Source organism: Mastomys coucha, unplaced genomic scaffold (assembly GCF_008632895.1).
Source record: "Mastomys coucha isolate ucsf_1 unplaced genomic scaffold, UCSF_Mcou_1 pScaffold2, whole genome shotgun sequence".
NCBI classification, from domain to species: Eukaryota; Metazoa; Chordata; class Mammalia; order Rodentia; family Muridae; genus Mastomys; species Mastomys coucha.
In genome coordinates, this window is record NW_022196902.1 from 24,243,579 (window position 1) to 24,266,557 (window position 22,979).

Consider the following 22,979-nt stretch of genomic DNA (forward strand, 5'->3'; position numbering starts at 1 on the left):
TCATGAAGGGATGTTGGATTTTGTCAAATGCTTTCTCAGCATATAATGAGATGATCATATGGTTTTTTCCTTTGAGTTTGTTTATGTAATGAGTTACATTGATGGATTTCTATATATTGAACCATCCCAGCATCCCTGGGATGAAGCCTACTTGATCATGGTGGATGATCGTTTTGATGTGTTCTTTGATTCAGTTTGCAAGAATTTTATTGAGTATTTTTGCATTGATATTCATAAGGGAAATTGGTCTGAGGTTTTCTTTCTTCATTAGGTCTTTGTGTGTTTTAGGAATAACAGTAATTGTGGCTTCATAGAACGAATTGGGTAGAGTGCCTTCAGTTTCTATTTTGTGGGATTGTTTGAGGAGTATTGGAATTAGGTCTTCTTTGAAGGTTTGATAAAACTCTGCAACAAACCTATCTGGTCCTGGGCTTTTTTTGGTTGGGAGACTATTAATGACTGTTTCTATTTCATGAGCAGATATGGGATTGTTTAGGTCATTGATATGATCTTGATTTAACTTTGTTACCTGGTATCTGTCTAGAAAATTGTCCATTTCATCCAGGTTTTCCAGTTTTGTTGAGTATAGGCTTTTGTAGTAGGATCTCATGATTTTGATTTCCTCAGTGTCTGTTTTTATGTCTCTCTTTTCATTTCTGATCTTGTTAATTAGGATACTATCTCTGTGGCCTCTAGTTAGTCTGGATAAGGGCTTATCTATTTTGTTGATATTCTCAAAGAACCAGCTCCTGGTTTGGTTGATTCTTTGTATAGTTCTCTTTGTTTCTATTTGGTTGATTTCAGCCCTGAGTTTGATTATTTCCTGCCTTTGACTCCTCTTGGGTGAATTTGCTTCTTTTTGTTCTAGCGCTTTCAGGTGTGCTGTCAAATTGCTGGTGTATGCTCTGTCCAGTTTCTTTTTGTAGGTACTTCAAGCTATGAGTTTTCCTCCTACCACTCTTTCATTGTGTCCCATAGTTTGGGTATGTTGTGGCTTCATTTTCATTAAACTCTGAAAAGTCTTTAATTTCTTTCTTTATTTCTTCCTTGACCAAATTATCATTGAGTAGAGTGTTGTTAAGCTTCCACGTGTATGTGGGCATTCTATTGTTTATGTTGTTATTGAGGAGCAGCCTTAGTCCATGGTGATCTGATAGGATACAAGGAATTATTTCAATCTCCTTGTATCTATTGAGGCTTGATTGGTGACCAGTTATATGGTCAATTTTGGAGAAGGTACCATGAGGTACAGAGAAGAAGGTATATCCTTTTTGCTTAGGATAAAAAGTTCTATAGATATCTGTTAAATCCATCTGTTTCATAACTTCTGTTAGTCTCACTGTGTCCTGGTTTAGTTTCTGTTTCCATGATCTGTCCATTGCAGAGAGTGGGGTGTTGAAATCTCCCACTACTATTGTGTGCTGTGTAATGTGTGCTTTGAGCTTTAGTAAAGTTTCTTTCTTGAATGTAGATGCCCTTTGATTTGGAGCATAGAGGCTCAGAATTGAGAATTCATCTTGGTTGATCATACCTTTGATGAATATGAAGTGTCTCTCCTTATCCTTTTTGATCACTTTAGGGTGAAAGTCAATTTTATTCGATATTAGAATGGCTACTCCAGCTTTTTTCTTGGGACCATTGGCTTGAAGAATTGTTTTCCACCCTTTTATTCTGAGGTAGTGTCTGTCTTTGTCACTGAGGTAGGTTTCCTGTATGCAACAAAATGTTGGGTCTTGTTTACATACACAATCTGATAGTCTGTCTTTTTATTGGGGAATTGACTCCACTGATATTAATAGATATTAAGGAAAAGTAATTGTTGCTTCCTGTTATTTTTGTTGTTAGAGTTGGAAATCCTTTCATGTGGCTATCTTCTTTTAGTTTTGTTGGAAGATTACATTTTTGCTTTTTCAGGGATGTAGTTCCCCTCCTTGTGTTGGAGTTTTCCATTTATTACCCTTTGAAGAGCTGGATTTATGGAAATACATTGCATGAATTTGGTTTTGTCATGGAATACTTTGGTTTCTCCATCTTTGGTGATTGAGAGTTTTGCTGGGTATAGTAGTCTGGGCTGACATTTGTGTTCTCTTAGGGTCTGTATGACATCTATCCAGGATCTTCTATCTTTTATAGTCCCTGGTGAGAAGTCTGGTGTAATTCTGATAGGCCTGCCTGTATATGTTACTTGACCTTTTTCCCTTACTTCTTTTAGTATTCTTTCTTTGTTTTGTGCATTTGTTGTTTTGACTATTATGTGGCGGGAGGAATTTCTTTTCTGGTCCAATCTATTTGGAGTTCTATAGGCTTCTTGTATGTTCATGGGCATCTCTTTCTTTAGGTTAGGGAAGTTTTCTTCTATAATTTTGTTGAAGATATTTACTGGCCCTTTAAGTTGGAGGTCTTCACTCTCTTCTATATCTATTATCCTTAGGATTGGTCTTCTCATTGTGTCCTGGATTTCCTGGATGCTTTGGGTTAGGATCTTTTTGCATTTTGCATTTTCTTTGACTGTTGTGTCAATGTTTTCTATGGTATCTTCTACTCCTGAGATTTTCTCTTCTATCTCTTGTATTCTGTTGGTGATGCTTGCATCTATGTTTTCTGACTTCTTTCCTAAGATTTCCAACTTCAGAGTTGTCTCTCTTTCTGATTTCTTAATTGTTTCTACTTCCATTTTTAGGTCCTGGATGTTTTGCTCAGTTCCTTCACCTGTATGTTTGTGTTTTCCTATAATTCCTTAAGGGATTTTTGTGTTTCCTCTTTAAGGGCTTCTACTTGTTTACTCGTGATCTCCTGTAAGTCTTTATGGGATTTTCTTGTTTCCTCTTTAAGGGCTTGTAACTCTTTACCTGTGTTCTCCTGTATTTCTTTAAGGGAGTTATTCATGTCCTTCTTAAATTCCTCAAGCACCATTGTGAGATATGATTGTAGATCCAAATCTTGCCTTTCTGGTATTTTGGGATATCCAGGACTTGCTGTGGTGGGAGTACTAGGTTCTGATGAGGGCAAGTAGTCTTGGTTTCTGTTGGTAGGATTCTTGCATTTGCCTTTTGCCATCTGCTGATTTCTGGTGTTAGATGTTCTTGCTTTCTCTGACTAGAGCTTGTTCCTCCTGTGTAAGCCTGGGTCAGTACTTCTGGGAGATCTTCTCTCCTCTGGTAAATCCAGGGCGCAGATGGGTGAGACCCTGGGTTAAAGCACTCTCTGGAGGCAGGCTGTCCACTTGCAGGGAAGGGGCAGAGAGGTTTGCTGATCCACTGCTGTCACTCAGAAGCTGAGAGGATCCTGTCCCTGCAGCCCTGTGACTCTCCTGAGACTCATGAGGCCTGTGCCTCTTGACTGGTCCCACCTTAGAAAGTCACCGGAGAGAAAATGGGAAGGGGCAGGGAAGGGGCAGAGAGGATTGCTGATCCACTGCTGTCACTCAGAGGCTGAGAGGATCCTGTCCCTGCTGCCCTATGACTCCCCTGCCTATTAAGCTCTTTTATAGTGGGGCTGCTTTTAGATCTTTTCTGATGGTCAAAACTGCAATGAGAACTCTGTTAGTCTCCCATGTGTTAACAGTTAATTGCTTCTAGATAGTGACTAGAGTTTCTAATAGTGCACATTCCAAGAGGTTGTAAAACAATTAACCAAAGGTCATAAAAAGAGAATTAATGATTTATTATAGGTGCTAGGACAGAAGATAAAATATTGACTGGGTTTATTTATACAAAGCTTCATGAATAATTTAGTTATGGTTTTTAATTTTCAGTGAATCTGTGGAGCTGTGACAGGTGTGTTTAGCCTGATAATTACTTTTAATGGATATGCATATAAAAATTTTCTGTTGTAAACTTCTATTTCAATTTTTGATTTGAATTTTATATATGAACTTGTGATGAACTTTTTACCATGTAATCATGTATTCTGAAAAAATGTATAAGCAAGGAGGTCAAGGGAACTGAGCTGAGGAGAAGTTTTTATACAGAACTGAACTCAAGAACTTTAGAAGTAAAGGCACAGCATTGGGAGAAGAGACTTTGAGAGTAGGAGCAATATTGTAACATCAGAGCAGGAGGAGAGCAAGATTAGAAGGAGAATGCTGAGTGGAATAACTTAGAAACTACAGGTAACATAAAAAACTAAGAGATCAATGTGAAGAATGCAGAGGGAAAGAGGAAAAAAGAAGGTGCTGCAGAGAGCAGAAGGAGCAGGCAGGCTTCTCCTTGCCATGGGACAGAGCAGGTCCTACGGTAAGGACAAGGCACGCTTAGTCTTATTAAAGGAACAAAGCTTTCTTCTTACAAACCTGAGTTTAATTCATTTAGCATTAAAAGGGTAGAAGCTTTTTCTTTCTCTATGCAATAAAGATTGGAGCTCAGTTTTCATCCAGAATGAGTGAGTTCTTTCTGCACTGGTGCTTGGTCTTTTCCTCTATATGCATATGGAAGTATGGATGTGTGTGTGTGTGAGTATGTAACTGGAAGAATGCATGCAAGTTGGACCCAACTGGTTTGAATGGAAATGTATAAATATGCATGGGTGAATTTGTAAATGAATGTATGTGTCTATGCATATTTGCTTCTGTAAAAGTTTTTCCTTCTGCAAGCATTTTTATCTTCTCCTGGTTCAATAGAAGTTTATTGCTCCAAACTTTCCCTTAGCCTGACAAGTAAGAGGCATCTGGACAATAGGGAAAAGGCTCTAGTAATTAACCCTTTACTTAGTCTCCTGCTGTTTTAGAATGAGGTGCTTAGTGCCAGAGACTGTAGTTTCTGACCTCAGAGAAACACAGAAGGCAGGTTAGTTACAGTAGCAAAGTAACTGTAGCTTAGACTTAGATAAGTGAACTTTTTATTATTATACAGCAACCCTAAATCTTACCCTCCAGCTTTTCCCCCTCCACTGCCTCTATAAGAACTGACAAGAAAGCTGGCCCCTGACACCTGATTGGCTAGCATTGTCTGCATCAGCAATCCTTGGTCTCTCAGGCAGTTCTCAATTAGGTCCTCCTGCAGGTTGATGCCTTTGTGGCTGCACAGCCCTGGAATTTATGCAGAGGCAACAGACCATTCCTCCTACATTTCTACCCTTTGCCTTTAGATTTTGACAGCCTAGTGGGAGCCGGGGTGCCTTTGCCTTCACATTGTTGACACTACCTCGGAGAACTCCCAGTATACAGGACTGCTTGCCTTAGGTTGTCCTCTCATCCAGGATCTTACCCGGCATTGACTACCAGCCCTCAAAGAAACATCATTCTGAAGGCAAGTCATGCAAGGGGGAGATGAGAAAAAGCCTATGTGGTGGTGCTATGGCCTTCCCCCAGCCTTGAGTTGGCTAAACAAACTTCTGACACTGGAGCCAGGCATCTGGCTTTGATACATTTATATCTTCCTGTTAGAGATCTGAGAACTGAGAATTGAGAACCTAGAACTGCCTGCCCACTGAGCTGCTGAAGAGCTTGTTTTACAACAGAATCCAGCTGAGACAAAGCAACAGAATCCAGCCAGATCAAAGAAGGGGCTGGGTTTCCCCCTATATATTTAGAGTTAAATTTAAAAAAAAAAATAGCCTTGATCAGAAACCTTTGTCTTGGCTTCATTCGTTCCTCTCTTGTCCATCTGCCCTATCCCATCCCCAGATCTTCTTTCAGGAACCCAGTTCTCCATGGCTGCTGGCAGCCATACTCTGCCATCCAGGTTTTGATCAATTCCTTATGGGACTTGCAATCAGGACTTTGGAGAGCCATCAGCATCTGGGAGGGGAGGTGCGGGGGTTGTCTTACTTACGGAGCGCTGCCTGGATATATGTTGTGTGAGACACTTAAAATAGTTTTTACTATGACAATTCCTCCCATCGTAGTATAAGTTGTTATCCACGAGGCATCAAACAGCTTCTTAATATTGTCCCACACTTTCCCCAGAACCCAGAATCTAGGGAGAGCACAGATACCCTGGTCACATTGAGGTTGCTTATGTTCTCCCTTAGCAGCACAGAATAGTTAAGGAATTTGTCTGACCAAGTACCTTTAAGATTTTGAGCCAACTTTTGCCAGGCTTCAGTGGTGTTAAGTACCTGGTAAGAGGTTAGGCAGATTGAGTGAAACATGGGGTCACATACCAATAGAGGCATGTCCCTAACAAAGGCCAACATTTTTTGCCAGTAGATCAGTATGTTGTAAAATGTGGATGGCTTGATAAAGATGTTGATTTAGCACCTTCTTCACCTGTAGCACCTCAGCTATTTAGCGACTACAGCATTGACAGTCTCTGCTGTAGTGGCTGCCTGGGTCAAAGCACCAGCAGCTATTCATGCCCTGGCAATGCCTGCAATGAATGCCACAATGATGGCACCAAAATCCCTCTTTCCCTTAAGACAGTCCAGTATACTGGGAATCCTCTGATTAGGATCCTAGGATCAACAATGTCAAGGCAATTAATGGTACCCCAGCTCCCACTAGGCTGTCCAAATCTAAAAACAAAATGGTAGAAATGTAGGAAGAACAGTGGCAGCCACCAGACCTAATTGAGAACTGCCCGGGAGACCAAGGATTACTGAGGCAGACAATGCCAGCCAATTAGGAACTGCTGTTTGGAAGAGAGATTTTCTTGGGACCAATGGGGCTCAGGTGGAGGATATTAAAAGAGATTGCAGCAACATTCAGACAAGCTTGCTGCTGTGTCATTATCCTCAATTTGTACAAAAAAGAATTGATGTGCACACAGAGAATAGGACAGAGCCAAGTTCTGCTTTTTCTACATGCAGGTGACCTGACCTCTTTGTCTTTGGACACACATTTCCCTAACTCTCTGCATTCAATTTGAGTGTGTGCAGGGATGACAGGGGTAGTAATTGTACCCAGTGTATAGAAGGAAAAATGAAGGATGAAGACTCTTCAATTGTTCCATCTCCAGTAGGGAACTAAAACCATCTGTCATTCCTAGCCACTAGAGGCTTCAGCCATTGTACAAGTCATTGGTAAAGACAGAAGGCACAGAAGATTCAAATGACTGTAAGGACCTTCCCACAGTACTGCAAATGTCCTGGCAACCAAGTGAAGACCTCTGTCTCCAAAAGTAGATGATCTGAAGGCTCATTCTCCCAGAGAGAAAAGCAGAAATCAAGGTCACAAGCAGTTTGGGCAGAGAACTTCAGTCTTATTGGTTTTGGCTTGAAGTTCAGTATGCAATCCTCCTTTCTATGAAAGTTTTGATTGTTTTAACCTCCCAAGATCTTGACCCCAGGAGCCAAGGGATCTCTTAGAGGCTCCAGGGCTGATCTGTTCTGTAGCTTGCCCAATGCATATGATCTGAAACTATGGTAAGTATCTAGTCCCACCCAAGTACACTGTATCAGTGAATCCAGTTACCCTGTTGTGTGGGATATCTTGTACCTCCTGTCTTGGATTTCTTCCTCTGGAGATACCAGAAGCTCTACTATTTCAGGTAGTAGGCACCCACATGCCTATTCTAACTCTTAGAACTGAAGGGGCAACTGCTAATCTCCAAGGTTTGGTGCGCATTGCATTCCCTTTGACTGAAACCACCATTTTCTTCTCCTCAGTTTTTGCTATCTGCCATATCTGACCTTTTAGCATTGACATGTCAGAGAAAGCAACTACACAAATGGTTACAGTCTCACTTTGTTGAGAACAATCATTGACAAGGGGGCCATATTTATGAAATGTGGACTAGCTGTAAGAAATATTAAATTATATACTACTTTATACACTGACCAGCACCTATTATACTTTACCTCTTAGAGGAAAATGAATTTGACTCTTTTACTCATTCTGGCACTTAAGGGTTCTGCACCTACACTTTGTAAGAATCTTTACTTTTGAATGTGGCAGGCAAGAAGAAAGGAATGTCTCTTGATTTGGAGGCAAAGATTTCCTGAAATTCTTTCTGGTAGAAAAATGTGTCACCAATAAAAATTAGCTGCAGGGGGAAAGGAGGAGATGGGGAGGAAGGAGGGTGACATTTCTTATATTTTTGGGTTTCTGGACTCAATTCAGTCCTGCTCCTTGTTGAGTGGGATGGCACAAAAGATGTGGGGCTTATAGCTATTAAGTATTGGGAGCAGAATACATGCAGAGGAAATGATGGAAAGGCCTAGAAGGCCACACTGATAGGACAGAGGAAGATCTTCATGTGGAACAGGGGTGCAGCTGGGGAAGGCTTACTTAAAGAAATAGGTCCGAGTTCTTTTCTCACCAAGGAATGAGGAAGGTGGACTAAAAATTTCAGTGAGAACAATTATGAATCTGTTTCAGGAAACGTTTCCACATTATAAATTAAACATAGCTCCTTGTGGCATAGGAAAGATTGAGGACATCTTTTTCTGCCTCCAATGAGAGACTGCATGTTTATAAAAGCTCAGACCTGGTCAGCTCTTTCTGAGGCATATTTCTTTTCTGTTGCGGCTTCTTCCTGCTAACCATTTAGGGATGTGTCATTACCTGTATCGCTGAGAGGGAGGGAGGTTCTGAGCGTGATTCGTACTAACGCACACCTCTGTGCCTTAGGTGTCAAATCAGGTTGACAGCATGTCATAGCTCTAAGTCTGCTTCGAAACCATGGTGACCAGAGATGTGCAGAGCCTAAGAATAGTCTGAAACCAATGAATAAAGTACATGGAAGAGGGAATTTCTCTTTTGAGGCAAATGTTTTGTATATTTTAACAATCAAATAAATCCTGAATTATATCTTATGGTAAAAACAAGTAACTATTTCAAGTTGTTAATTATCAGGAACTTTTAAAAAGTCAGCATACACAATAATCTCTTGACATTTTCCTGTAGGTACACAATTGCACTTGGCTTCAATCCGTACACATCACCATGCGTTGTTCCAGCCCATTGGTCCCTTTTCTCTACCCCAGAGTCTTCTTCCTGCTTTCATGCAAACAAATACATATTGAAATATACATTCCACATATAAGAACATATTTATCTTTCCTTTCACCCTTGTCTATCCTCTTCTGTTCATCCTGCATCACTTCCTTAAGCCCTCTTCCTCCCCCTAGCTTCCTATTTTATTTCTATATTCACACTCCATGTGTATATTAAATCTGGACCCTGTACATGGGAGGACTCTACGGAGATTAAAAAAAAAATTTATCTTCCTGAATCTTGCGTATTTGCATAGTAGGATGATCTTCAGTTCCATCCACTTTCCAGGAAATATCATGTACTTTAAATAAGCCAACAGAAAATGTAACTCAATTACCATTCATCATGCTGTATATTTCCTAGAAGTAATTAGTCTATGGTTGGAATGGCAAGAGTCTACATGGGTAAAGGGTTTGTTCTGTTAGTATCAATACCTGAGTTTAGATCCCAGGCGCTTGCTGATCACAGTCTAGCCAAAGTGTGAGTTTCAAGTTCATTGAGAGAATCTGTCTCAAAAATGATAGAGAAAAGCACTCCTCTCTCTCCCTCTCTCTTTATCTCCCTCTCTCTCCATATGTGTGTGTGTGTGTGTGTGTGTATATATTTACATATGAGCCTTTATCATAGTACATTACACACACACACATACACAAACTTTACCTCTAGTGTCTATACTTAGATGCACAGGCAACCTTCCTGAACCATATATGCATATATATATACAATACACATACAAATATTCATATGTGAAAGCAATAGATGATTATCAATTTTATGAAGGGGACCGGCCCGCGGTCTCTCTTCCTCCGTGGGTATCCATGAACTGGGTTAATTGAGTCCTGGGAAGGCAAACGGTTAACAAGGAAGAACACAGACGCCAGGTAGATGTGATAAGAGAGAGAGCTTTACTGAAATTCACTCAGTATTTATAGTTACGCTTAGGAACCAGACCCAGAGGAAATCGAAACTTGCCCATCTAACATAAACACGAGAAAATCCATAAACACCAGACCAGAGGAGGATCTTGAAAGAAAGATCCGGTAAACCTTTAACATAAACATGAGACCTGCTAAGTCTTTGATCTAAGGAGCAGCAGTCAGGGTTCCACACAGCGGGTGTCCAGCCCCAGCTTCCAGGAGGCTGCATACGGAAGCCGAGTCGCTCCCAAGCAAAAGGGGGGTTGGAGACCACAATTTTACATGAAGAAGTAAGTCCAGATAATAATTACTTGCATTTTCTTTATTGGTAAGGAATATGCTAAATCTTTTTGGGGTTCACAGCTTTTTTAAAACTGAAATATAATTACATAAACCCCTTCCTCTCCTCATTCCTACTCCTTACACATCTCCCCACATTCCATCTCAAATTCATGGCCTATCAATAATTATTATTGATATGTACACACACACACATACACACACACACAAATGCAACTGGCTGAATCCATTTAGTGTTGCTTATATGTATACAATTTCAGGGATGAGCATTTGGTATTGGATAAACAATTAATGGGCTCGTCCCAGGGAAGACTATTTCTCTCTCTCTCTCTCTCTCCTCTCTCTCTTCCTCTCTCTCTCTCTCTCTCTCTCTCTCTCTCTCCCCCCCCCAGCAGTGGTTAATTGTCTGTAGCTATTCATCTAGGGGTAGAACCCTATGGTAGTTTGAATGAGAACGGAACCCATAGATAGACTCATGTATTGTATTAGAATACTTGGTGCCCAGTGAACTATTTGGAAAGGATTAGGAGGTGTGCCACTGAGGATTGGTTTTGTGGATTTTAAAAGACTCCCAGTGTGATTCCCAGTTAGGCCTCTCTGCCTGGAGGATGTGCATTAATGGTGAACTCTCAGCTATTTCTTTGCTGTTCTATTATGAACTCTAGCCCTCTCAAAAACCATAAGTCGAATTAAATGCTTTTTTATATAGGTTGCTTTGCTTATGGTGTTTTATCACAGCATAAGACAGGCCCTGTGAGCTCCCCCATCTACATTAGCATGTCTGTTGGTGAGTCATTGAAAAGATGGCCACCAAAAGTTTTTCCTGCATAAAACACAAGTTATTCCCTATGTTAATGAAGCAGTAATTGAAACTTTGGATCTGCTTCTGGGCTAGTGCCCTGAGCAGATCTTGGGCACAAACTCCACAGCCAGTCCCACAATACCCAGAGGAAGCTACACTCCCAGGTGCTCTAACACACCCAGGATCAGAGGTGCCCTGAACAGACCTTGGGTGCAAACTCCATAGCTAGTCCCACAACACCCAGAAGAAGCTCCACTCCCAGGGGCACTAATACACCCAGGATCACAGGATAACAGTATCACAGGAGCTTAGCCACATCAGGATCTCAGGGTCCCAGAGGCAGCTTGACTCCCAGGAGCTCTGACACACCCAAGATATCAGGATCACAAGATGCTAGAGACAGCTGAACTCTGTCTGAGGTGTTCTGACACAACCAGATCACAGGAAGGACAGGCCCCAGTCAGATAGAGCCAGGGCAGGTAGCACTAGAGATAAACAGATGGTGGGAGGGAAGCATAAGAACATAAGCAACAAAAACTAAGGTTACTTGGCATCATCAGAACCTAGTTCTCCCACCATAGCAAGTCCTGGATAATCCATCACACTAGAAAAGCAAGATCTGGATCTATAAACACTTCTCATGATGATGATAGAGGACATAAATAACTCCCTGAAAGAAATACAGGAGAACACAGGTAAACAGCTAGAAGCCCTTCAAGAGGAAACACAAAAATCTCTTAAAGAGTTACAGGAAAACAAAATCAAACAGGGGAAAGAAATGAACAAAATCATCCAGGATCTAAAAATGGAAATAGAAACAATAAAGAAATCACAAAGAGAGACCACACTGGAGATAGCAAATCTAGGAAAGAGATCAGGAGTCATAGATGCAAGCATCACCAACAGAATATAAGAGATAGAAGAGAGAATCTCAGGGGCAGAAGACACCATAGAAAACATTGACACAACAGTCAAAGAAAATGCAAAAAGCAAAAAAGCTCCTAACCCAAAGCATCCAGGAAATCCAGGAAGCACTGAGAAGACCAAACCTAAGGATAATAGGTATAGAAGAGAGTGAAGACTCCCAATGTAATGGACCAGTAAATATCTTCAACAAAATTATAGAAGAAAACTTCCCTAACCTAAAGAAAGAGATGACCATGAACATACAAGAAGCCTACAGAACTCCAAATAGACTGGACCAGAAAAGAAACTCCTCTTGTCACATAATAATCAAAACACCAAATGCAGAAAACAAGACAGAATATTAAAAGCAGTAAGGGAAAAAGGTCAAGTAAGATATAAAGGCAGACCTATCTGAATTACACCAGACTTTTCACCAGAGACTATGAAAGCTAGAAGATCCTGGGCAGATGTCATACAGACCCTAAGGGAACACAAATGCCAGCCCAGGTGTCTTAGTCAGGGTTTCTATTCCTGCACAAACATCATGACCAAGAAGCAGTTTAGGGAGGAAAGGGTTTATTTAGCTTACTTCCACATTGCTGTTGATCACCAGAGGTAGACAGGACTGGAACTCAAGCAGGTCAGGAAGCAGGAGCTGACACAGAGGCCATGAAGGGATATTCTTTACTGGCTTGCTTCCCCTGGCTTGCTCAGCCTGCTCTCTTATAGAACCCAAGTCTTCCAGCCCAGGGATGGCACCACCCACAAGGAACCCTACCCCCTTGATCACTAATTGAGAAAATGCTCCACAGCTAGGTATCATGGAGGCACTTCCCCAACTGAAGCTCCCTTCTCTGTGATAACTCCAGCCTGTGTCAAGTTGACACACAAAACCAGCCAGTACACCAGGCTACTATTTCCAGCAAAACTCTCAATTACCATAGATGGAGAAAACAAGATATTCCATGACAAAACCAAATTTACACAATATCTTTCCACAAACCAGCCCTACAAAGGATAATAAATGGAAAACACCAACACAAGGAGGGAAACTACATCCTAGAAAAAGCAAGAAAGTAATCTTTCAACAAACCCAAAAGAAGATAGCCACACAAACATAATTCCACCTCTAACAACAAAAATAACAGGAAGTAACAATCACTTTTCCTTAATATCTCAATATTAATGGACTCAATTTCCCAATAAAAAGACATAGACTGTATACTCGTGAACAGAACCCAGAACTTTGCTGCATACAGGAAACGCACCTCAGTAACAAAGACAGACACTACCTCAGAGTTAAAGATTGGAAAACAATTTTCCAAGCAATTGGTCCCAAGAAACAAGCTGCAGTACCCATTATAACACTGAAAAAAAGCAACTTTCAACCAAAAGTTATCAAAAAAGATAAGGAAGGACACTTCATAGTAGTCAAAGGAAAAATCTACCAAGAAGAACTCTCAATTCTGAACATCTATGTTCCAAATGCAAGGACACCCACAATCATAAAAGAAACTTTACTAAAGCTCAAAGCACACATCGCACTCCACACAATAATAGTGGGACACTTCAACACCCCATTATCAGCAATGGACAGATCATGGAAACAGAAACTAAACAGAGACACAGTGAAATTATCACAAGCTATGGACCGAATGGATCTAACATATTTATAGAACATTTCATTCTAAAGCAAAAGAATATACTGTCTTTTCAACACCTCATAGTACCTTCTCCAAAATTGACTATATAATTAGTCACAAAACAGGCCTCAACAGATACAAGAAGACTGAAATAATCCCATGCAACCTATCAGATCATCATTGACTAAGGCAGGTCTTAACTACCGACAAAAATAAGGCAAAGCACACATACACATGGAAGCTGAACAACACTCTACTCAATGTTAACTTGGCCAAGGAAGAAATAAAGAAAAAAATTAAAGGCTTTTTAGAATTTATTGAAAATGAAGGCACTTCATATCAAAACTTATGGGACACAATGAAAGCAGTGGTAAGAGAAAAACTCATAGCTCTAAGTGCCTCCAAAAAGGAACTAAAGAGAGCATACACTAGCCGCTTAACAGTACACCTGAGAGCTCTAGAGCAAAAAGAAGTAAACACACCCAAGAGGAGTAAACAGCAGGAAATAATCAAGCTCAGTGCTTAAGTCAACCTAGTAGAAACAAAAAGAACTATACAAAGAATCAACAAAACCAGGAGCTGTTTCTTTGAGAAAATCAACCAAATAGATAAACCCTTAACTAGACTAACCAGAGGGCACAGAGACAGTATCCAAGTTAATAAAATCAGAAATGAAAGGGGAGACATAACAATGGAAACAGAGGAAATTCAAAAGAAAAATCATCAGATCCTACTACAAAAGCTTATACTCAACAAAATTGGAAAATCTGGATGAAATGGACAATTTTCTAGACAGATACCAGGTGCCAAATTTAAAACATATCAGATAAACTATCTATATAGTCCCATAACCCCTAGAGAAATAGAAGCAGTCATTAGTAGTCTCCCAACAAAAAAAAAAGCCCAAGACCAGATGGATTTAGTGGAGAATTCTATCAAGCCTTCAAAGAAGATGTAATACCAATACTCTTCAAACTATTCCACAAAATACAAATAGAAGGAACATTACCCAAGTCATTCTATGAAGCCACAGTTACACTGCATATTCTCCCTTGGAGATGGAATGGTTTCTGTCTAATCAGGAACTTTTCATAATTTCCTTTCATAGAAAACTTAATAAGAGATTTTTTTCTACTTCTATCATGTTTAATGTTTCAAATAGATTTTAAAAACTGGTTGAGTGCATATTACTTTTAGCTTCAAAAGATATCATTTATATTTAAGAGGCATTTAACTATTATAAATTTTTGATGACTTAAAAATATTAATACTGAGTTGTATATTTTAAAATAAATTTCATTAGTTTAATAAAAAACAATTAAAATATTTTGTTGTTCCCTTTCTGTATCTAAAAATGTTTATAAAACTTCCAAATTTATTTTCTAGTTACTGTGTTTGAATTCTGCAGCTAATAACTGGATAGTTTTGGTGAGGGAGGAAAGGAAATTTGGATCTGTCCTAGAAGTTTCTGGGGTCAGTTCAAGTTCATCCTTCATTTATTTTCTCTCTTCAGCAGTCACAAGGAATATGAGATGAAAACATAAAGAATAGAACCTTCAAAACAACCTCAGCTTTGGAAGCTATAGAAAGCTTAGTTTGCCTTGCCATCATGAGTCTTTAATGCTCATCCACCTAAAGCCAATTTTAAGAGCATCATTGCTGACCTACTGAATTGGAACCTTTGAGGTCAGTCTTAAAGATGCATGTGTTTTAATCTCTGTGGGTGACACAGATGGTCAGCTAATGTTCAAGATCACTGATTTTATATAAAAGCATTATAATACACCTCTTTTGGCTCAGCATTCTTTTAGATCTCTGAGACACAGTCCATATTTTAACAGGCAGGAGCTAGAGAGATGTGAAAAACAGAGAGACCTCAGTTTACTTAGCTGCCACAGCTCCATCAGGACACTGGGGTAGGGTGGCAGTAGGGAGGCTTCTGTACCAGTTCAAGACCACGAATGGCTTGAGGAATCCTGCACAGCTCTTTTGAGTTGAGCCAGTTGCTCTGCCCAGTAAAAAACAGCTTCCTAGGGAGAGGTCACAACCAGCTTAACTTCCCCACTTCAGACATATATGGAGATGTGTTTATTTTGTCATTGTTGATTGAGATAGAGTCTCTCTATGTTGCTCAGAACCCTTGGGTCTAAGGGTAACTCTGGCCTCAGCTCCCTGGGTAGTCGTGACTACATTTTCACTAGCATGACCAGCAGTCTCCAGAGTTTTAAAGAGACTCCCCCACATACACGTGCACACACTTTCTTATATGACATACTGAAGAAATGCCAAGAATGTAACATTGCTACTTGATCTTCCCCTGCTTTCAGCTGCCATTTCAAACTGATCATGAGGTTGAAATTTGCAAGGGAAAAGAAATGTCATACTTCCTATTAATCTTAGAGTATAAATCTACTCCATAAATGGTCTCAGACTGTTTTAATTTGCTACTAGCTGCTTGCTGTTCTTTCCCCACAGATGGTCTGTTTGAGTTGCGACATCTAAAGAAGCAATCTCAAAACTGCACTGACAGTGTTCTCCAGAAAAGCAGAAGACCTGGCAGGCTCTGTCAGAGCTGGAGCAAATCCTCTACCATAGACCCATCAGTTTCCTCAAAAGACACCTATCAGCTGCACAAAGAGAAGATGGTATATTACCAGTGCACATCACTTCTGCTCTTCCAATACTCATGCTGCACTCAGAAGACAGAGAAGGCTATCTATGCCTAAATGTACACTTTTACATATATTTTACTAACTACATATATCTTATGTGTTTTACTTGTTTTTATATATTCATTTTTACATGTAGGTGTTCTACACACATGCACACACACACACACACACAGGCAACAGATCCAAGCAACAAAAGGGAGCTTGTTTCTATAAATCCATGCAATTGGAAATACAACTCAGAATATTAATGAGAATCAAAACATGTGACTGAACAAAATAATAATGGTGCAAAAGCCACCACCAACAAAATCCAAAGCCTGCAAAGAAGAACTTAAAGGGGGAAACATAGAATTTGAATTTAAGATCATAGCAAGATTCCATGTGACACACTGAATCTAGTGTATAGAGTGGAGGGAACAAGGATGCATAGTTTCATATTGATTCCTTAACAAGAAAATGCTAGACCAAAGCAACCGATACTTTCAGCCATACTGATATACACTGACTGTGTTTGTTTCATGGGTTGCCTACTAACAACTTCTGGGGGTGACTCCTATGTACCACTTTAATTCAGTGTTGTTTTCAAATAGTATAACCTAGGAAATCAACTGAAAAAAAATGAGCTATAGAAATGGAGAAATAGCAACAATAATTAACTTCACTCAGGGCTGGTCAACTTTAACAAGTTTAATATGTTACATTTGGAGAGTCCTACACACCAAACCAACCAACCAATCAAGCAACCAAAGAAAGCATATTGACTCCTGCCACAAAGACACAGCTAGCAGAAAGTTCAAATTATGACCAGAGTGCAGCCCACAGTGGGAGACTACTTAAGTGACACCACAGCTCAACGTCCAGTTACAGATGGCAGGTGTCTCTATAACCCCCACTTTACTTCTTCACACATTGGCTTTCGTGGGCCTGGAAGTTGCCAACTAGACTAGGTTGCCTGTCTAGCTATCCCCAGGGATCCCTGTCTCTACCTCTCCAGTGCTGAAATTATGTGTGTCAGCAAGCTCAGCTTCGTTTTACATGGGCCCTGGAGATCAAACTCACATCCTCAAAACACACTTTTATGAACCAAGACATTTCTTTTATTCATTTCTATCTTCTTAAGCTTGGACTTTTCTAGTTTGTAGTCTCTGGTTTCTATGTGTCTTCTTGATTGAGGATTGACTGTTTGTGGTGCCACCCTTGAACAGGTAGTCCAGGGTTATACAAGAAAGCAGCAGGCAGTGGCGGCGCACGCCTTTAATCCCAGCACTTGGGAGGCAGAGGCAGGTGGATTTTTGAGTTCAAGGCTAGCCTGGTCTACAGAGTGAGTTCCAGAACAGCCAGGGTGACACAGAGAAACCCTGTCTCGAAAAACCAAGATAAACAAACAAACAAAAAAAAAACAACCCAAAACAAAGCAGGCTGATGCATGGCTCTGACCTAGGCCTTTTGCATATATGTTACAAGTGTGTAGCTTGGTCTTATGGGATTCCTAACTGTGAGCAGGGGATATCTCTGACTTTTCTGCCTGCTTTTGGAACCCCCTTTCCTCCTACTGGGTTGCCTCATCCAGCGTTAATATAAGGGGAGCTTTCTAGTCTTATTGCAACCTAATATGCCATATTTGGTTGATATCCCAGGAAGGCCTGCCCTTTTCTGAAGGGAAGCAGAGAAGTGGATTGTGGGAAGAGGAGAGGTTGGTGGGAGGGAGGGACTTGGTGGGGGGAGGGGGAGAAGGAAGGGGAAAGTGTGGTGGGGATATAATATATGAGAGAATAAATAAATTAATTTTAAAAAGAAAGAAACCAGGCTGAGCAAGCCATGGGGAGCAAATCTGTAAGAAGCCTTTCTCCATGGTCTCTGTTTCAGTCCTTGCCTCCAGGTTCGTGACTTGAGTTCCTACCCTGACTTCCCTTCATGATGGAAGGGAAGTCTGTCAGCTGTAAGATGAAATAAAGCTCTTCCTCCCCAAGTTGCTTTTGGTCATGGTGTTTGCCACAACAACAGAAAACAAACTGGGCTAACAGTAAATGAAAATCTCCTGAAATCAAAAATGCCAAATATTAGCACTAAAGTAAAAGCAGATTGTTGTCATATATAAACAAGACTCTAACTGTTCCAGGTACATTATTGGCAACCGATTTCCTATTAGCACCTTTAGCATTTCAGCTGGGATTCCTTCTGTGTGGACGTGCCTATGGCCAGCCAAGTCCTGGTCTTCACAGATCCAAAGAGTGGACCATGACTTCATTTCCATCTATTATGTGCCTTCTAAATAGACTTTGTAGACCTCAACCATGTGTGCTCTTCCTACAGCCAAGCAAAGCGATGTTGGCATCAATGCTCTGCGGCTGGGTAAAGATAAGGTGTGTGTGTCCGTTTCTAGTACTGACATGAAGACACAGCATAGTTCTGGAGCCAGTGGCAGAAGTTGCCACTTGGGAACCAGGAAGACCCTGCAGACAATGGCTTGCTGATCCTAACGGCTTTGTAAGAGCCATGGCAGCAGCCACATGGGGTCCCACTTCTGTGGAATAGCACTGAGAACCGGTTATGGAAGTGGAATCTAAATAATCAGTTGGGCAATGATCCTGAGACCATTCAGCATGGCTTGGTTACAGAGTACTTCCTATTTAAAACAGCTAGGTTGACTCCAGCCTCAGCAATGAGACTGACTGAGAGATGTTTCCTATTTTCTCCTCATAGACTTTTTCTAATGCAGCAGTTCTCAACTTTCCCAAAGCTGTGACCCTTTACAGTCCCTCATGTTGTGGTGACCCCCAACCATAAAAATTATTTTGTTGCTACTTCATAACTGTAATTTTACAAGTGTTATTAGTTGTAATGTTAATATCTAATATGTGACCCACAAATGGGTTGCAACCCACAGGTTGAGAACTGCTCCATTACTCTAAGGTTTTACCAAAACAATAACCTAGTACTTGTAGACTCAAGAGCACTTACTTAGCCTACTTAGCTTTATGTTACACAGTCTCCATCACTATCAGCATTCATTTACATTCAATCAACATTTCAGCGCCAACCAAGTTGCTAGTTATTGAGTTTTGCAGGAGGTGTGGGGTATGATCTCTCTTTCATTGTTTCATATTAATCACCTCACAGACTTTTTTAAATATTATAATCTTGTACAACTCAATGAAACATCATTCATTGGTTTTATTCAAAGTCCTTCCCTGAAGGTCTTTCAGTGACTCAGAGGAAAAGCCACCACACTGCTGCTCTCTTTAAGGTGCTTTACTGGCCACATTTCGTCTGTCTGGTTCAAATATTTATAGCCTACCATTTCTCACTGCAAACCCACCTCTGGAATCACCTTGTCAAGGTTTCTCTTGCATATCCCTGACACCAGCTGCCCATCCTGGAGTCTTCTGGGCCCTGGATGCAGTGTTCCTTTTTCATATCCTGCTCCCAGCAGACTGGCCTGGAATTTTCTAGGTATTGCAGTATACTTTCTGTATATCCCTAATCACAGCTGGTCTTCCTAGACGCTGAGGTGTGAGGTGTGCTTTATGCTCATAAAACATTACTATCCAAGTACCCTTTTTATCTTGACTTTATTTTCTAAGAACTATTTGTATTGGAAATTCTCCCAAAAAGGAGACGTTGTCCGTTTATCTGTCCTAAGTTTCTAACACTGTCATTGGTATAAACTACTTAAAAAGAGCACCCAGACATCCCGTGTCTTCTTAATCTCTATCATATAAATGCTTGTGGAATCATGTGCTATATAAACATATACAGTAAATTTTGAGTGTTTCTCACACATGTAACTCACATTCTATAGGAATGTGTAAAATGGAATTACCATTGCCTACCAGATTGCTGAGTCTTGGAGGTTACATAGAGTTCTAGATAACAATACTTACATAGCTCTTATCCAAGACCATAGAACCAAAAGGGTTGAAGACCTCTGAGAGCCAGTCTTGGACTCTTAGCAACCTAACTACCCAGGATTCTTCAGTGAGGTTAAGGTGTCTGCCACTGTATCTACTCCAGAAGCAAAGGCTATATCCAGGTATAGAAGCTATACCCAGGGCTGGAGAGATGGCTCAGTGGTTAAGAGCACTGGCCCCTCTTCCAGAGGACCCAAGTTCGATTCCTGTTACCTTAAGGTACTTCATAAGTCTCTGTAACTCTAGTTCCATGGAATCTGGTAACCTCACACTGAGATGCATGCAGCTAAAACACCAATACACATAAGAAAAATATTTTTGAAAAAAGAAGTTGTATCCAGTGCCTGGAATACAGTCTCACATCCAGTTGGCAGGTCCCCTCTCTTTCTACCTTTAACCAGCTCTCACAGCCACTCACTCAACACTCCTCTGCTACTAGTAGAGAGGGACTCACTCATCTTCACCCCACTGTCATTGAAAAGGCAACACCTACATGTGGCTCACAGCTTCAGCTCACAGCTCTGGAAGAAGGCAGCTTCTCCTTACATGTCATGAAAAGTGAGAGTGTGGTGTGCTTCTTCAGCATTTGCACGCTTCCCTCTGGCCCCTCAGGCCTTTTGATTGCAGTACCCCACCAGCAAGAAGGGTTTACACAATGTCCAGAAAAGTAAATCACACTGCAAAAGTCAGTAAAGTCCCCTGCCAAACATCCTGTCTGTTTACTTGTCCTTCTCATACTCTTGGTTAATATTTATAACTGCTCTCTAGAAAGTACAGCTACACAAAATTCATTAACACATCCCTAGGACCAGAGGTCGCAGAGGTACCCTTATTAGTAAATTACACATCAGAACTCCAGTGATTTCTTTTGTGCTCTTAGACTCTAAGCCCAAAACTCCTCAGGTGAACATCAGAATTTACTACCATCACAAGGGGAAGGCGGAGTCTGCACAGAGTGTTTCCTGGAGACTACCATATCATCTCTTGTCCCAGGTTTCTCTTTGGAGTCTTGAGGCAGCTTGACCTTCTTCTCTGCTTCTTTTTCTCCCACAAAGGCAAATTCTTTGCAGATTTTTCTCTCCCCACTTCCTATATTTACCTCTTAACATAGCTTACATAGCTCCCTCACAGGTTTTTTTGGATAGAGTTTATCCTAATACCCCAACTCCCAACTTTTACATTGTCTTCAAGATTTCACTATCAGGAACATGTAATAATAGTAGAATACTGAAATTTTCTTTTCTTTTTCCTTTCTTTTATCTTTTTTGTTTTCTTTGTCAAGTACTGAAGATTGAACCCAGAACCATGTAGATGCTAGGCAAATTATCTAATATGCCAACTGTGTTTTTATTTCCAGAAGCATCCTTCCAAGTTGCCCAAGCTGATTTTGAACTCACTCTATAGCTCAACCTCCTGCCTCATCCTCCTCCCTGAGCCTACAAGCAGCTGGATTGAAAGTCTGTACCACTAGACACCTCCTGAAAGTTCCTTTTCTAGAATGTTTAATTTTGTTATTACATTATTTATTTATTTTGTGTATGTGTGCATGCATGTGTGTATTGTACGTGCCTCTTTTTCTGTGGTATTTAATCTTGTATTGTTTATTTGTTTTTATTTAGTGTGTAGTATGTGTGTATGTGTGTGTATGTGTGTGTGTGTGTGTGTGTGTGTGTGTGTGTGTGTGTGTGTGCTGTACATACCTGTAGATGTCAAAGGACAACTTTTAAGAGTTTTCTCTTCTTCTACCATTTGGTTTCCATGGATCAAAATCAGATGACCAGGTTTGGTAGCAAGTGCCTTTACCCACTGAGTCATCTTAACAGCCCTTAAGACTCTTAATATTATTGTATCACATTAGCAACATTTATTATCTTTAATTTTAGGAGCTCTTTATACAAAAAGTTACAATAATGTTTTAAACGATTCATGTCTCATAAAAGCTGAAAGAACCTTATCCTGTCCCCATCTACTACGATTATTTGTGATTCTACCCTTTAAGGGCCATTCATTCATTTTTCATTTCATCCTTTTGGGTATTTTAGAAGCACTTTAGAAGTATATTCCATGAGTCAATCGTTCTAGATAAACTGAGGAAATATCAATAAAGGAAAACTGCCAATTATCTATATTTATTGAGCCTATTTTCTATACAAGAGGAAAGACAAACACATAATTGTATATAATATAAAATACTACTCGTTAGTGAAAAAAGAAGTCAAAGGCTTTATAATGTATATGCATATGTGATACACTACACACACATATACCTATGTGTGCAAACATACATATTAAAAGGTTTATGTTACCATAATTAGATTTGAAGTATCTCACCTAGCCAGAGCTGCCTTCCCAATTTGTCATTAGATGTTCTCAGAACACTCAGAGGCCTCAGCATGCTGCTAAGCAACAGATACTAGAATGTTGGATGTCCTACCATCAAGAGCATGCACCTTTCTTTCTTTCTTTCTTTTTTCTTTCTTTCTTTCTTTCTTTTTCTTTTCTTTTTTTTTTTCTTTTTTTTTTGGTTTTCCGAGACAGGGTTTCTCTGTGTATCCCTGGCTGTCCTGGAACTCACTCTGTAGACCAGGCTGGCCTCGAACTCAGAAATCTGCCTGCCTCTGCCTCCCATGAGCTGGGATTAAAGGCGTGCGCCACCACCACCCAGAGAGCATGTACCTTTCTAAGTAGACAGCACAGTGATTGGGTGAGCCTGAGTCAGGAGAGAGTAGAAATGAGAACTGTGCAGAAAAGCAATGAGCATCTCTTGCTGTTCCACTCTGGCTTTTTTTTTATAAGATAAGCAATATAATGTGAGCAAACTTGCCCAACTTGCCCATTCTTCCACAAAATGTATCTAAACGATGAATATTGATTTGTATGTCCACTCTATATCTTTAGCATCTTAGAAAATAAAAGACCCAAACTAGTAACCATGTAAAAAAAAATATGATCT

The 22,979-nt window shown here is 40.3% G+C and overlaps 2 protein-coding genes and 1 long non-coding RNA gene across 6 annotated transcripts in view; 1 reads left to right on the top strand and 2 right to left on the bottom strand.

Moving 5' to 3' along the window:
- Positions 1 to 16,202, top strand: part of Hddc2 (HD domain containing 2) — a 128,446-nt gene extending 112,244 nt beyond the window's left edge. The window contains exon 7 of the mRNA XM_031380726.1: positions 15,919 to 16,202. The gene's annotated coding sequence lies outside the window, so the exon portion shown is untranslated. The remainder of the gene's footprint in view (positions 1 to 15,918) is intronic.
- The window catches only part of Tpd52l1 (TPD52 like 1), a 107,622-nt gene that overhangs the window by 70,763 nt on the left and 13,880 nt on the right, over positions 1 to 22,979 (bottom strand). The window lies entirely within an intron of this gene.
- Positions 8,637 to 22,409, bottom strand: LOC116097886. Its single transcript, XR_004121596.1, has 2 exons — positions 22,358 to 22,409; positions 8,637 to 8,878 (listed from the first exon to the last, which is right to left on the bottom strand). It is a non-coding gene; the product is annotated as an uncharacterized LOC116097886 (long non-coding RNA).